Raw genomic sequence first — 15159 nt, 5'->3', positions numbered from 1 at the left:
ATCTTCCTGGTACACAAAAGCTGTATATATTTAATGTATACATGTTGTTGAGTTTAGAAATAAATATAAAACCATGAAAAGAATCACTACAGTCTATGCCAGAAACCTATCCATGACCTCTAAAAGTTTCCTCCCAACATCTTATTCATTATGTTTTATATGTATGGACTGTTATTTTGTTTAGTTGTTCAGACATGTCTGACTCTTTTGCAACCCCGTGGACCATAGCCTGCCAGGCTTCTCTGTCCATGGGATTCTCCAGGCAAGAATACTGGAGTGGGTTGCCATTTCCTTCTCCAATACATATGGATAAGAAAAATTAATATAAAATCTTCCCTATTAGCAAATATTTATATGTACAATACAGTATTGTTAACTATAGACACTCTGCCATACAATAGATCTCTAGGACTTATTCATCTTGCATAACTGGAACTTTGTACCCAAAGCCCCTCAGTTAGAGAGCAAGGAAGAGAGGAGTTCACTCTAATTTTTGTTTCTGAAATAACTCTAGCTGAGAAAAAAATTAGAACAATTCCCATACTCCCCATTTTCCAATCCTCAGTGATATGAAGGGACAGGAATCTAGATGTTTAACTTTGCTTAGTGCTATTTTTTCCCTATAAGATCAGAAAAAGCCTTTACCAAGAATTGTACAAAGGTAGCAAGATACAACAAATCTATTATATGTCTTTATACTAACAATGAAATATCAGAAAGGGAAAGTAAAGAAACAATTCCCTTTAAAATCTCATTAAAAAAAATACTTCGGAATAAACCTGACCAAGGAGCTGAAAGATTTAAACACTGAGAACTATAAAACATTGATAAAGGAAATTGAAAATAGTTTAAAGAAATGGAATGCTATCCCATGCTCTTGGATGGAAAGAATTAATATGTTTAAAATGGCCATACTATCCAAAGCAATCTACAGATTTAATGCGCTCTCTATTAAATTACCCATGACATTTTTCACAGAAGTAGAGCAAATTTCATACCATTTATATGGAACCATAAAAGACCCAGAATTGCAAAAGCAATCCTGGGGAAAAAGAACAATGCTGGAGGCATAACCCTCCCAGATTTCAGACAATACTACAAAGCAACAGTAATCAAAACAGCTTGGTTTTGGCACAAAAACAGACATGTGGGTCAATGGAACAGAATAGAGAGCCCAGAAACAAACCCACACATCACAGGGAATTAATCTTCAGAAAAGGAGGCAAAAATATACAGTGGAGAAAAGACCATCTCTTCAGCTAGTGGTGTTGGCAAAGCTGAACAGCCTCATGCAAATCAGTGAAGTTAGAATGCACCCTCATACTGACACAAAAATAAATTCAAAATGGCTTAACGACTTAAATATAAGACATGAATGACACCATAAAACTTCTAGAAGAGAACCTCATTGTTAACACTAGCAAGTGGGTACTCTTTCTACCCCCTTCTGATGCCTATGTCAGAAGCTTTCTCTATCTCCTTTATACTTTAATAAAACTTTATTACACACACACACAAAAAAAAAAACTTCTAGAAGAGAACATAGGCAAAAGATTCTCTGTCATAAATCATAGCAATGTTTTCTTAGTTCAGTCTCCCAAGGTACTAGAAATAAAAGCAAAAATAAATAATTGGGACCTAATCAAACTTATAAGCTTTTGCATAGCAAAGGAAACCATAAATAAAATGAAAAGACAACCTACAGACTGGGAGAAAATATTTGCAAACTATGTGACCAACAAGGGCTTAATTTCCAAAATATAAAAACAGCTGTTAAAATTCAATAATGAAAAACAAACAACCCAATCAAAAAATGGGGAAAAGACCTAAACAGACATTTATCCAAAGAAGATACACAGCATGGCCAGTAGGTACATGAAAAGATGTTTGACATTGCTAATTATTAATGTAAATAAAACTGTAATAAGGTATGACCTCACACCTGTCAGGATGACCATCATTAAAATGTCTACAAATAAATGCTGGAGAGGGTGTGGATAAAAGGGAACCCTCTTACACTCTTGGTGGGAAATTAATTTGGTATTAATTAATTAATAAATTAATTTGGAGAACAGGATGGAGGCTCTTCAAATTAAAAATAGAGTTGTCATATGTTCCAGCAACCCCACTTCTGGGCATATATCCAGAGAAAACTGTAACTCGAAGATATATGCACCCCAGTATTCTTAGCAGCACTATTTACAATAGCCAGGACATGAAAGCGACCTAAATGTCCATCAAAGATGAATGTAAAAAGAAGATATGATATATTTACACACTGGAATAGTATTTAACCATAAAGAATGAAATAATGCCATTTTCAGCAACATGGATAGATCTAGAGATTGTCACGCTGAGTGCAATAAACCAGAAAGAGTTATACCATAAGATATCACTTACAAAGTGAAGTCACTCAGTCGTGTCTGACTCTTTGCAACCCCATGGACTATAGCCCACCAGGCTCCTCTATTCACGGGATTCTCCAGGCAAGAGTACTGGAGTGGGTTGCCATTTCCTTCTCCAGGGGATCTTCCCGTCCCAGGGATCAAACCCAGGTCTCCTGCACTGCAGGCAGACGCTTTACCCTCTGAGCCACACTTACATGTGGAAACTAAAATATGATACAAATGAACTTATTTACAAAGTAGAAACAGACAGACATAGAAAACAAACTTATTATTACCAAAAAGAGGTTGGGGGGGAATAAATTAGGAATTTGAGATTAGTAGATACAAGCTACTATATATAAAATAGATAATAAACAAGGTTCTACTGTATAGCACAGAAAACTATATTTAATATCTTATAATAAATCATAATGGAAAAGAATATGAAAAAATATATATAACAGAATGATTTTCTTGTATACCAGAAACTAACACAATATTGTAAATCAACTATGTGTGTGTGTATGTGTGTATGTTAGTCGCTTAATCTTATCTGACTCTTTGCAACCCCATGGACTGTAGCCTACCAAGCTCCTCTGTCTGTGGAATTCTCTAGGCAAAAATACTGGAGTGGGTAGCCATTCCCTTCCCTAGAGGATCTTCCTGACCAAGGAATCGAACTCAGGTCTCCTGCATTGCAGGCAGATTCCTTACTGTCTAAGCCACCAAGGACACCCCAAATCAACTATACTTCAATCTGTACATACTTGTACAGATGTGCCAATGGCCAGCTCATCTAGAACACCTGCCAACTCAGGGCTCTCCTTGGGCATTTCTTGGGATAATTCTTTGTTATCCCACCAGAATTTCTGCCTTGAAAATTTTTTTCTGGTTTAAACAGAAAAGGCAGTATGAATACATCTTCCGCCTCCAAATCCTCTCCCTATGTAAGGTTTATTTTTTTAAAAAAATAATGGTTTCAGGGGGAAGGAAAGGGCAGAACAACCCAACCAAACACACACAAGCATCAACACGCCTCAACTATCCTCAAGTCAGAAATAAAGCACTGTTGATTGAGCTCATTCCAGAACATCCCAATATGTACTAAAAGGAAACAAATCAAGAGGGAGAGGAAATGCCTCGGAGAACAGGTTATGATGAGATTCACCGCTGTGTGCTCTGGCAAAAGCAACCTAACCAGAAAACACCAGCCTAGAAATAATGACAGTTATTCCCAAGAAAGTGTCACCACTTTCTCTAGTGGACTGGTTTTCTTTATTTGGCTATCATTATTTTCCAAAGGTCTTGTTATTACATTTAGAAAGAAACCAGAAGCTAGAATTGAGCAGGGACCATTATGGTAATAGCTGCTCTGAGTCCAGCCTTGAAGACAGGTCCACAGAGTTAGTCAACTCCCCCGCCCCTCCAGTTAAACATCCCTCTCAGTACAAAAAAAGGATGCAATTTTTAGCCACAAAAAATATATATATGCTATTGTGATAAAAAAAACACTAATTAGCTGTCTGGGGGGAAAGAAGCTCTGTTGTAGAATCATGAAGGAATGTTAAAAGCTCAATGTGTGAATATATTATAAATGCAGAAGGAGGCAAGACGGTGAAACAAACACTAAATGCCACCGGAAAAGTAATTTGCAAATATTTCTTTGTGATAAAGTTAATGCTTCTTTTTTAAAAAAGTTGTTCTTTGGTGGTATAAATAACTAGAAATGCAAAACAAAGACATTCCCAGAGAAGAGATTTTTAAATGCTAATCAAGCAAGCAGTTTTTATATAATATAAAAGTTAACATTGAGAAAAAAGAAGAGAAAGGACAAATGTAGTAAGTAGGAAATTTTTTCTTTGAAATATTGAGATGAAAATCCTTTCTTGTAATTTCTGCACAATACAAATTGCATGTAAACAATATTTATGATAATTGATAAATTTTTATATACTTTTAGGAAACACAGCCCAACATTTATAGTCAATTTGCCTTCTGGAAAGTCTTATTGGGAGGAAGTGTTACACCAACCCAAAGCCTCACAACCTGTTTTACCTCTTTTAACCTTGAATATCACACTTTACAGACTGAAAACAGACTCTGTCACAAAACAGCTTAGTTATAAGATTTCTAAATGCTTCCAGAAAATCCAGGGGATGATATTTTCAAGTTAATATCTTTATAAATTTGGTGTTAAACTGTTACTGAAAAGTATATATCATATTCTGACTTTCCCTAAATACAGATTCACAAAATAAAATTAAATCTATGATTTCTTACAGCCCTCTAGGAGTATATCCCCATCCCAGAATCACAGCAAACAATGGCAGACTCAAAGCTCTAATAGAAACTTTATTTGCAAACCAGGTTTATCTAGGATCCCAACACCAGATCATTCAAGGCCTAAGGAAATTGAAGTTTGGTTAGTAGGTTTTTGTTATACCTATCTTATTGTTCACCAATCATTCATGGGTGACACTTCACTTAACAAATATTTACTGCACACTTACTACACGTAAAGTGCTCTTTTAGGCACTGAGGTTAGGGCAATGAACGGTGTCCACCACATCCCTTCTGTCCCAGCGTTTACAATCTAAACAAGAAGTAAAGCTGAAGAGAGGACAAGGAAACGTTTTTCAACTGGAGAGACTACTGGCGTTTGAGGCCAGACTATTATTTGTGCTGTAAGGTTATCCTTTAGTGGCAAGGAGCACATTATCACTAAAAGCTGCCTGAAAAATTCCATGGAGAGGAGCCTGGCAGACGACAGTCCATGGGGCTGCAAAGAGTGGGATAGGACCGAGCAAGCACCCACACACACACTACTAAAAGCCAAGATCAGCTCCTAGTCAAGGGTGATAACTAAAAACATCGCTCCACACTTCCAAATCTTTCTAAGGGTAAGAGATGACTTCAAAAGTGCTTGGATGAAAAAAAGAAGCTTTCTGTGTAAGATATAAACTCTCCAATCTGGGAAGGTTTCCCAAATTCAAGACAACCTAGGAAATCAGAAGCAATCCTAATAGAGGTTGACCCTAAAAGAAAGGAAATGTTTTACTGCCAAACTTATTTAGTATTTCCTAGCATTTCTTATTCATTCTGCCCTTGTGCTCCATCTCAGGAATTGAGAAGAAGGGCAAAAAGACCAACCTCCAGTCTAGGAACTCCTGAAAAATGATAGATAAGTATAAATTCTGTTTGGGATTTGTATTTGCTTTTTTGGGTACAATCTGTTTATTTGTAGCAATTCTAACATGCTCTGAAGCAAAAGAGTTATGTTTTGGAATAGAAGAAAAAGTTTTAGCAACTAGATCTCTAAAACAGCATATTGTAAACCACTTTGATTCGTTTAATTCTTAAAAGCTATTTATTATAAACACTGCTGAATTAGAAGTTTTATGCGTCCATTCCTCAAAGTTTTAGAGTTAGTAAGCTAATGTTTGCTCTTTTGATAAGTGACCTTCAAATACAATATCCTGAAATTCAGACTCTCAGGCATATATTCATTTTAAACATTTGTGAATTAATTTGTTAGTGGAAGGAGACATATAGGTAAATTTGTTCTTAAATGCACTCTTCTAATGAATAACAAGGGCTATTTATATTTAGGAAGTTCATTTGGTTTTGCTTTGCTTTTGAAGGTTTGTTTTGCTAAGGAAAACACCTTAAGTACTGCAGTGGTTTCAAAATGCTTCCCACAAATTCTTTGATGCTCCTCTCTTTAAGAAGTGAAGCTTAATTCCCATCCCCTTGAGTGTGGACTGGACTTAATGACTCACATCTAGTGCATAGCATATGGCAAAAGTGTGTATCTTCCTCAACCAGATCATAAAGGATGTTGTGGCTTCCTTATTGCTTATTTGTCTCAAGTCAATCATTCTGGGGGAAGCCAGATGCCGTGTCATGAGGATACTCGAGCAGATCTATGGAGAGATCTACCTGGTGAGGAATACTCCTGCCAGCAGTTGTGTGAGCAACTCATCTTAGAAGATCCTCCAGTCCCAGTCACACCTTCAGATGACTGCAGCTCCTGCTGACATTTTGAGTCAAACCTCATGAGACACTGAGCCAGAACCATCTAGCTAAGCTACTTTCAAATTCAGACCCATAGATACTGGGGACTAAAAATGTTTGTTGTTTTAAACTGCTATGTTTGGAGGCAATTTGTTTCTCATCAGTAGATAAGTCATGCAAGTTTGTACTCTGATCATCAGGTCTAAATAAAAACCTAAAGTCCAAGGCTATTTTTAACTCTCCACATCACAAACAAGTGTAAATCAGAAGTCAGTGTTAGCATCTGCTGTTCAGATATCTAGATCTAATTGACTCTGCTCGGGACCCTGTGAGTTCCATAGCTGTGGACTCCAAACTCCACTCTGTGGCATCATTCTGGACACAGTACTGACCCTTGCTTTCTAGACCTCTTTTTCCACCTAACTTCCCTGGTGGCTCAGACGGTAAAGTGTCTTGCTTACAATGTGGGAGACCTGGGTTCGATCCCTGGGTTGGGAAGATCCTCTGGAGAAGGAAATGGCAACCGACTCCAGTACTCTTCCCTGGAAAATCCCATGGACAGAGGAGCCTGGTGGGCTACAGTCCACTGGATCGCAAAGAGTCGGACACAACTGAGGGACTTCACTTTCACTTTTCCACCTAACCAGAGAATACCAAGACATTCTTTCCAAATAAATACAGTGTCCTATATTTCTTTGGCAAGGAATTGAGGTAAATACAAATTTCTCTATTTTATCATTCAATATTTTATTAAAGTTTAATGCATGAACTTATAAACTCTGAACCAGACTAATATCAACATATCCTAAAGTACCAGACCCATTTAGTGGAATAACACTCCCATGCCACAAATTTTTAATGTGTGTGATAGACAGCTTCTAAAATGGCTGTTAATGATCCCCACTTCCAGGGTATTCATGCTCTGGTATAATTCCCTCCCCTGAGTGTGGAGAGGGCCTAGTGACTTGCTTTCTACAAATAAAATGTCACCAAAGTGATAGGATGTCACTTCTGAGATGAGGTTGCAGAAAGACTCTGGCTTCTGTCTTGCTTATCCTCTCCTGTTCTCTCACTTGCTCATCTGATGAAAGCCAGCTGCCATACTGTGAACTGCCCTGTGCCAAGGTCTATGTGGCAAGGGGTAGAGGGAGACCTTCAGATAACAACCATAGTAACAGAGCCAATTGCTACACAGCGGTCAGTCTAACAGCTCACAAAGAGCTAAATCCTTCCAATAACCACATGGGTGAGCTGGAAAGCACATTCTCCCCTTGTCATACCTCAAGACAACTTCAGCCCCTTGGCTGCAGTCTGGCCCCTCAAGGTGTAAGGATAATAAATCGTTGTTATTTAAGCTGTTAAATTTGGGAGTAATTTATTATGCAGCAATAGATAACTAATAAAATATGGGAAAAGAAGAGCTTTAAGATATAAACCATAAAGTACATGACAGTTAAGTGTTTCTGGAGTATACCTAGGACTGTTGGCACAAAGTGCTAAATAATTATTGAACAAGACTTAGTAATGTCAAAGCCTAGATTATTGGATGCAAATTTACCCAGGTGTAACATGTGTTTTTTCCCTATGGTAGTTTCCCAGATTCATCTTTGTCGTCCTCAAGAGACTGAAATGAGCCTATAAACATGGTTATAGGGTCTTAATGTGCTTTTCTGAAAAATCAAATAGTGAGGAGTGGCCAAGATGGCAGAGTAGAAAGACCCTGAGATCACCTCCTCCAACAGACACACCAAAATTACAACTCTTTATAGAGCAACTATTGATGAGAAAGACAAGAAGATTAGCAGAAAAGATCTCCTACAACTAAAGATATAAAGAAGGAACCACAACGAGATAAGTATAAGGGCAGAGAGGAGATGTAGCCAAGACCCATGTCACTGGGTGGGCAACCAACCAACGGGATGACGATTCCTCACAAGAAGTGAGGAATCTGATCTCCACATCGGGCTCCCCAGCCCAGAGACCCTGCATGAGGAAGATGATGCCTAGAATGCCTGGCTGTGTTTGGCCAGGAGGGCTTACTTTTGGGATAACCAGAGAGATGTGGGAAAGAGAGACTACACTCTTAAGGGGTCCACACAAAATCTCACATACTCCAAGACTCAGAGCAGGAGCAGTAATTTAAAAGAAGCCAGGGTCAGAACCATCTTCTAATCTTAGAGAGCCTCACAGAGAGGCAGGAGGCACATTGAACTCACTCTGGGGACATGGACACTGGTGGTAGCCATTTTGGGGAGCTTGTTTTTACCAAGAGGACATTGGTGCTGACAAGCACAATTCTGGAATTCCCTCTCTAGTTTATTAGCATTGAATCCAGTTCCATCCACGAGTTTGTTGACACCAGGACTTGTGTGCCTTAGGCCAAGCAACTAGCCAGTCAGGAACATGGCCACACATACCAGCAGGCTCGCTGACTTAGACCCCCTGAGCCCACAGCCACTCCAGAATATGGCTCTCTTCACCAGAGGGCCCAATATCAGGCCCTGTGCAACAGGGCCCCAGCATTAGCCATGGGAACCCCAAAGCCCTGCATCCAGAAACCACCAGGGGCAGGCACCAGCTCCACAATCCCTGGGCCTTGTTGCCTGCCATGCAAAGCCCTGCATCCAGAAACCACCAGGGGCAGGCACCAGCTCCACAATCCCTGGGCCTTGTTGCCTGCCATGTTAGGACCCCAGTGCACCCACCAGCAGGCTGGCACCAGCTCTGAAACACCTTGACCCCTAGTCAGCTGCCTTGGGATCTGGCCGCAATCACCAGTGGGTGGACACCTTGGACTACATAACAGCCAGTCATGTCAGGAGCTGGCTCCACCGCCATGTAAGCTGACATGAGATCCAGGAATCCCAGGCCTGAAACTACCTACCATGAAACCTGGCTCTACCAACCAGTGGGCCAGCACTATCCTTAGGGCCCCCACATCTCTGCAGCCATCAGCCTAGTGACCTGGTCCTATCCACAAGTGGCCAATAGCCTCTGCAAAAGACAGGGCCTGGGAACCAATAAGACTAGGGCCCAATGCTTACCAGACCACACACAGTACTCAGCCCACCACAAGAGAAAGACCCACACAGCCCACATACAGAGCATCCCTAGAACATATAGCTCTGGTGCCCAAAGAAGAGTGCACTGCTGGGATATAAATGGATATATACATATGCAGTATATGTGTACAATGGAATATTATTCAGTCCTAAAAAATAATGAAATCTTGCCTTTGCAACAACATGGCTAGCCCTAGAGGGTGTGATGTTAAATGAAATATGTCAGACAGAGAAAGACAAATACTGTATGATTTCATGTATATGTGGAGTCTAAAAAAAACAAGTGAATAAACAGCAAGACAGAGTTATAGAAATAGACAAAAAAAAAAAAAAAAACAACAGGTGGTTATCAGAGGAGAGGGACTTCCCCAGTAGCTCAGTGGTAAAGAATCCACCTACCAATGCAAGAGATGTGGGTTCAATCCCTGCATCGGGAAGATCCCTGGAGTAGGAAATGGCAACCACCCTAGTATTCTTGCCTGGAAAACGCCTTGGATAGAGGAGCCTGGTGGGCTGCACTCCATGGAGTCACAAAGAGTCAGACACTACTGAGCGACTGAGCATGCATGCAACAGAGAAGGGAGGCGGGAAGAGAAGAAATAGGTGATGGAGATTAAGAGGTATAAACTTCCAGTTTTAAAATAAATAAGCCACAGGTATGAAATGTACAACATGGAGAATACAGTCAACAATGAAGTAACGTTATATGGTGCCAGATGGTAACTATAATTATCATAGTGATCATTTTGTAACGTATAGAAATAGTGAATCACTATGTTGCATAACAAGAACTAATACAGTGTGGGAGGTCAATTATACTTCAAAATCAAACAAACAAACTCAGAGAAAAAGAGATCAGATTTGTGGTGAGCCGAGGCAGGGAGTCAGGATGGGGGAACTGCACGAAAGGTACAAACTCCCAGTTATAAGATAAATCAGTACTAGGGATATAATGTACAACAAGACAGATATAATTAAAACTACTGTATGTTATGTTTGAAAGCTGTTAAAGAGAGTAAATCCTAAAAAGAGTTCTCATCACAAGGAAAAATTTTATTTCTGTTTCTTTAATTTTATATCTGTGTGAAATGATGGATGTTCATTAAACATATTGTGATAATCATTTCATGATGCATGTAAGTCAAATCATTATGCTGTACACTTTAAATTTATACAGCACTGTATGTCAATTAATAGCTCAATGAAACTGAAAGAAAAGAAAGAAAGAGGGGAGGAGAGAAAGAAAGAGAGACAGGGAGAGAAAGAAAGAAAGGAGGAAGAAAGGAAGGGAGAGAGGGAGCCAGGGAGGGAGGAAGTCACCAAAAAACAAAACAAAACAATCAAACGGAGACATGTCTGGCAGGTACATGGCATCTGATCTCCTTACCTGGGTGTTATGAATTCACTACCTACCACATGGTTGATAAGTTATGTACATCTAAATATGGATGGAAAGGTAAACTGGAGAGGCTATTTGTCAGTACAATTTGTCTTGAACTCATGAATTTTAAAAAGGGAAAAGTAGCTGAATTTTGAGTTTTCTATGAATCAGCATTTCTCTAAATGTGTTCCAAGGAAGACTAATTATACAGGCTATTTAAAGGTGGTATATTTTTAAAGAATTCCATTATGAAATAAGTTTGAGAAAAGTGAGGTAGAATTAAGTTAAAGCAGCATTCTTTTTCACATATCTCTAAGCCTTTGCTATGTAAATGAATACTGTGAGTCTCCAAGAAGAGAGTAGGTTACACAATGTTTTTAAAGCTTATTTGGATGGAGCACTGCAATTTCTTCCTGAGCATGCCCTGGACTCACATTTTGGAAAACTCAGAAAATTAAGAGTTTAACTTATGGCTGACATCAGAATGTTGTTGCCTGCTCTCCCCTATTAAAGATCCCACCCCTCATATATGGTCCAAGTCCTTCTCTCCAAACCTCTCTCATGGACTGTAAACTGTATTAGGTCCACATTTAAACAGATTTAGTATCTCTGACCACTGGCAGTTTTAGCTTCAAGCACAGCTGTTACAGGCACCCTAATAGTTTTCCTGCTCTTAAAATAGGGGTCATAAATTCTAATAGTAAACTCACACCAAATTCTAGCAACGTGTCAGACACTCTTTTGATGCAATATAATCTGTACCTACAGATGAAAGTGTTGACACCTAGATGGGTTAAAGGAACCACTGTTTAAATTCTGCCTCTAATATACAGGTACCACATAAATACGGCATGAAATTCTGTTGTAACATGGACATGACCTGCATCAGTTCAACAATTTGATACAAATTCATGATAGGAAGAGCACAAATTAATGTCACAGTCTATTACAACTCATCTCAATTCAATGCTGCATTTCCCCTTATTGATTATTATATTGTAACAGAAGCATACTGGCATAATAGTTTCATTGCAAATTAATATTAATGCACCAAGAATGATTTAATCAATGTCAAAATTTAAAAAAATTAACAATCCATTAGGTTTCTGTTACAATCTTTTGAACTAAATTGGTTAAAAAATTCACAATGTTATTTTAAAGGTGTACAACATCAAAGTGAGATTTTTTTTTTTTCTGGGAACTTCTATTAAATCTATATGTGATACCAAGCAGTAAGAACACTTACAATTTCCTTTTGCTTTTGTTAATGCTGTTAAGTCCATCTGTGTTTTGCACCATGAATATTAATGTATGAAACTACATGTGTTTTTATAAATAAGCATTAATCAGTTTTTAAGAGGAAAATGTCTTAACTTTAAAAAATTATACCACTGAGACTGTTTTCTGATTATTGAAAAATTTAATCGACTATCATAGTAGAGTTTACAACTGATAACAAAAACAGAGCAGATACTCATTGTATAACCTAGAAGGAACCCAATTGTTTCTCAAAGCTAGTAGCCTAGCTTAAACATGTGCCTTACCTCATAAGTTTAAGAAATAAAACAAAAACAAAAAACAGAGAACTTGAAAGTAGAATTATTCTGATGAGAAATAAAAAGATTGTATGGAATTCCCCTTGTCATTAAAGCATAGAGGTAGTGAAAAGAGTTTGAGTTTCTGAGTTAGACAGATTTATGTTCTAATTCCACTTCTGGCTGTTTTACCTCAGACTGGGCCTTCCCTGGTGACTCAGACAGTAAAGAATCTGCCTGCAATGCAGGAGACCTTGATTCAACCCCTGGGTCAAGAAGATCCCCTGGAGAAGGGAATGTCTACCTACTCCAGAATTCTTGCCTGGAGAATCCCATGGACAGAGGAGCCTGAGGGGCTACAGTCCATGAGGTCGCAAAGAGTTGGACACCACTGAGCAACTAACACTTAACTGCTCTGAGTTTTCTCATCTATGAATTAAGAGTAGCAGTGGAGTGATAAAACAAGGCTTAGAAGTCATATATTAAGCACCTAGCACATGGTAAGCACTCAGTAAAGTCCTAGAAATACCATCATTACTCAACAAAAAAAGATGAAGCTTATTTTTTTTAAACCCTCAGTATATCTGTTTCAATATTTAAAAAAAAAAAAAAAGGAAACCTCAACTAGTAAGTGATCTTATGTCTGAAATTTGCTTCATATGACACAGTGAACCTTAGGACACTTTTTTTCTCCCAACACAGGGAAAATCTTTAGCCATTAGTCATCCAATCCTCAGAGCAAGCTTTAGAAGGGAGAAGGGGAGGAATAGAGGAGGAAGAGGAAAGACGTTAGCAGATTTGGGATAGGGCTGCACAGAAAGAATGGAAGTGAGAAAAAGAAATATGAGGGAGGATTTTTACTCTTTGGCTTCTCTGCCCATGGGATTTCCCAGGCAAGAACTGGAGTGGGTCGCCATTTCCTTCTCCAGGGGTTCTTCCCAATCTAGGGTTTGAACCCTGGTCTCCCGCATTGGCAGGCAGTTTCTTTACCACTGAGCCACTAGGGAAGCCCTTACAATGTTTTACCACATTCTTTGTCTGTCTCAAGGCTATGGTTTTTCCAGTAGTCATGGATGTGAGAGTTGGAGTATAAAGAAAGCTGAGCACCAAAGAATTGATGCTTTTGAACTGTGGTGTTGGAGAAGACTCTTGAGAGTCCCTTGGACTGCAAGGATAGCAAACCAGTCCATCCTAAAGCAGATCAGTCCTGGGTGTTCATTGGAAGGACTGATGTTGAAGCTGAAACTCCAATACTTTGACCACCTGATGTGAAGAGCTGACTCATTTGAACAGACCCTGAAGCTGAGAAAGATTGAGGGCAGGAGGAGAAGGGAATGACAGAGGATGAGATGGTTGGATGGCATCACCAACTCAATGGACATGGGTTTGGGTAGACTCCAGCAGTTGGTGATGGACAGGGAGGCCTGGCGTGCTATGGTTCATGGGGTTGCAAAGAGTCGGACACAACTGAGCGACTGAATTGAACTGAATTGAACTGAACTTGTTGCTTGAGAACAATGTGAGAAAACAGAAACATGTCTCCTTTATTTTCTGTTGGCCACAGTGCTCAGAATGGACTTTTTTTGGTTTAATTGGATTTTTTTAAACTATTTGGTGTGTTTTTTTCTCGGTTGTAGCATATGGGATATAAGTTCCTCAACCAGGGATCAAACCTGCACCCCTGCATTGGAAGCATGGAGCCTTAACCACTGTACCACCAGGTGAGTCCCTAGCACGGGCTTTCAAACACAGTGTTGTAAGTGCTGGGAGTGGGGGATGAAAGAATGAAGGGGTGAGGAAAGGGAACCAGAGAGAAAGGAAGGAGAAAGAAGTGGGTAATGAGCAAAAAGGAGGAAGATGAGAAGAAAGAAGGAAGGAAGAGGAAACAAAAAGTAGTTACTCTTTCAAACAATTCAGAGTAAAATCTGCTCCCATCTATGTTTTTGTGATTTGTTTTTTTTTTTTTTTCACTTTTCCTTTACTTAATTACTATCTATTCTTTTACCTGAACTAAGACTAAGAAAGCTTTGTGTAGTTGGGAGCAGAATTATTGGTAATAGTGTCAATGCTATACCAGCTTCTGAGAGACTGAGGCTGGGATGGTAAGGCCAAGACGCCAGACAGCCATCTATCACCCACAGCCCTGTGATGGCTAACCCTTTCTTCTGACTCACACTGGCCAATCAATTCGCAGCCTGCTAAAGTCTAAGGCACAGCCATTCTCTTTGTAATCCCTCTGAAAGCCTTTTCTGAGCTTCAACCTTTTCTGCTTTGTCTACTGGTTTCTGAAATCTTGAATTCTTTCCTTTCAACACCATTTAATAGCTAGCTGTGAAACCTGTCCCTGCTTCATAACTTCCCTCAAGTCCTTTGTCCTGGCTTCCTCACCTGTCACATCAACTTCCAGTTGAGTCCATCAGTTTCGATCATAGTGCTAAACAGGCTAAGGCCAAAGGTTAAATACCAGAAAAAAAAGCTTGTAAATTCCTGCACTCACAAACTTTAAGGCATGAAAAGAAACTTAAACAATGACTTAGTACATCACTTATTTTACAGATGAGATCATTGAGGTCCGGAAAGATCAAGTTTTCACAGGAAAAACAACCAACCAAACATGGCCACAGAATGACCTTTAATCTTAGATAATCATCTTGAAAATTCTTGTTTTCTTTCATTTCCAAAAGTCAAGCAAGAATGCGGATTACATCACATAATCATTACCCTCCTGCAGGAGGCCAGGAAACCTCAACGCCTTTTGGGGTTCTTTTTAATTGCCAGTA

This window comes from Bos javanicus, chromosome 16 (genome assembly GCF_032452875.1).
Source record: "Bos javanicus breed banteng chromosome 16, ARS-OSU_banteng_1.0, whole genome shotgun sequence".
NCBI lineage: Eukaryota > Metazoa > Chordata > Mammalia > Artiodactyla > Bovidae > Bos > Bos javanicus.
The sequence above is the reverse complement of the archived record's forward strand: the minus strand, read 5'-3'. Positions refer to the sequence as shown.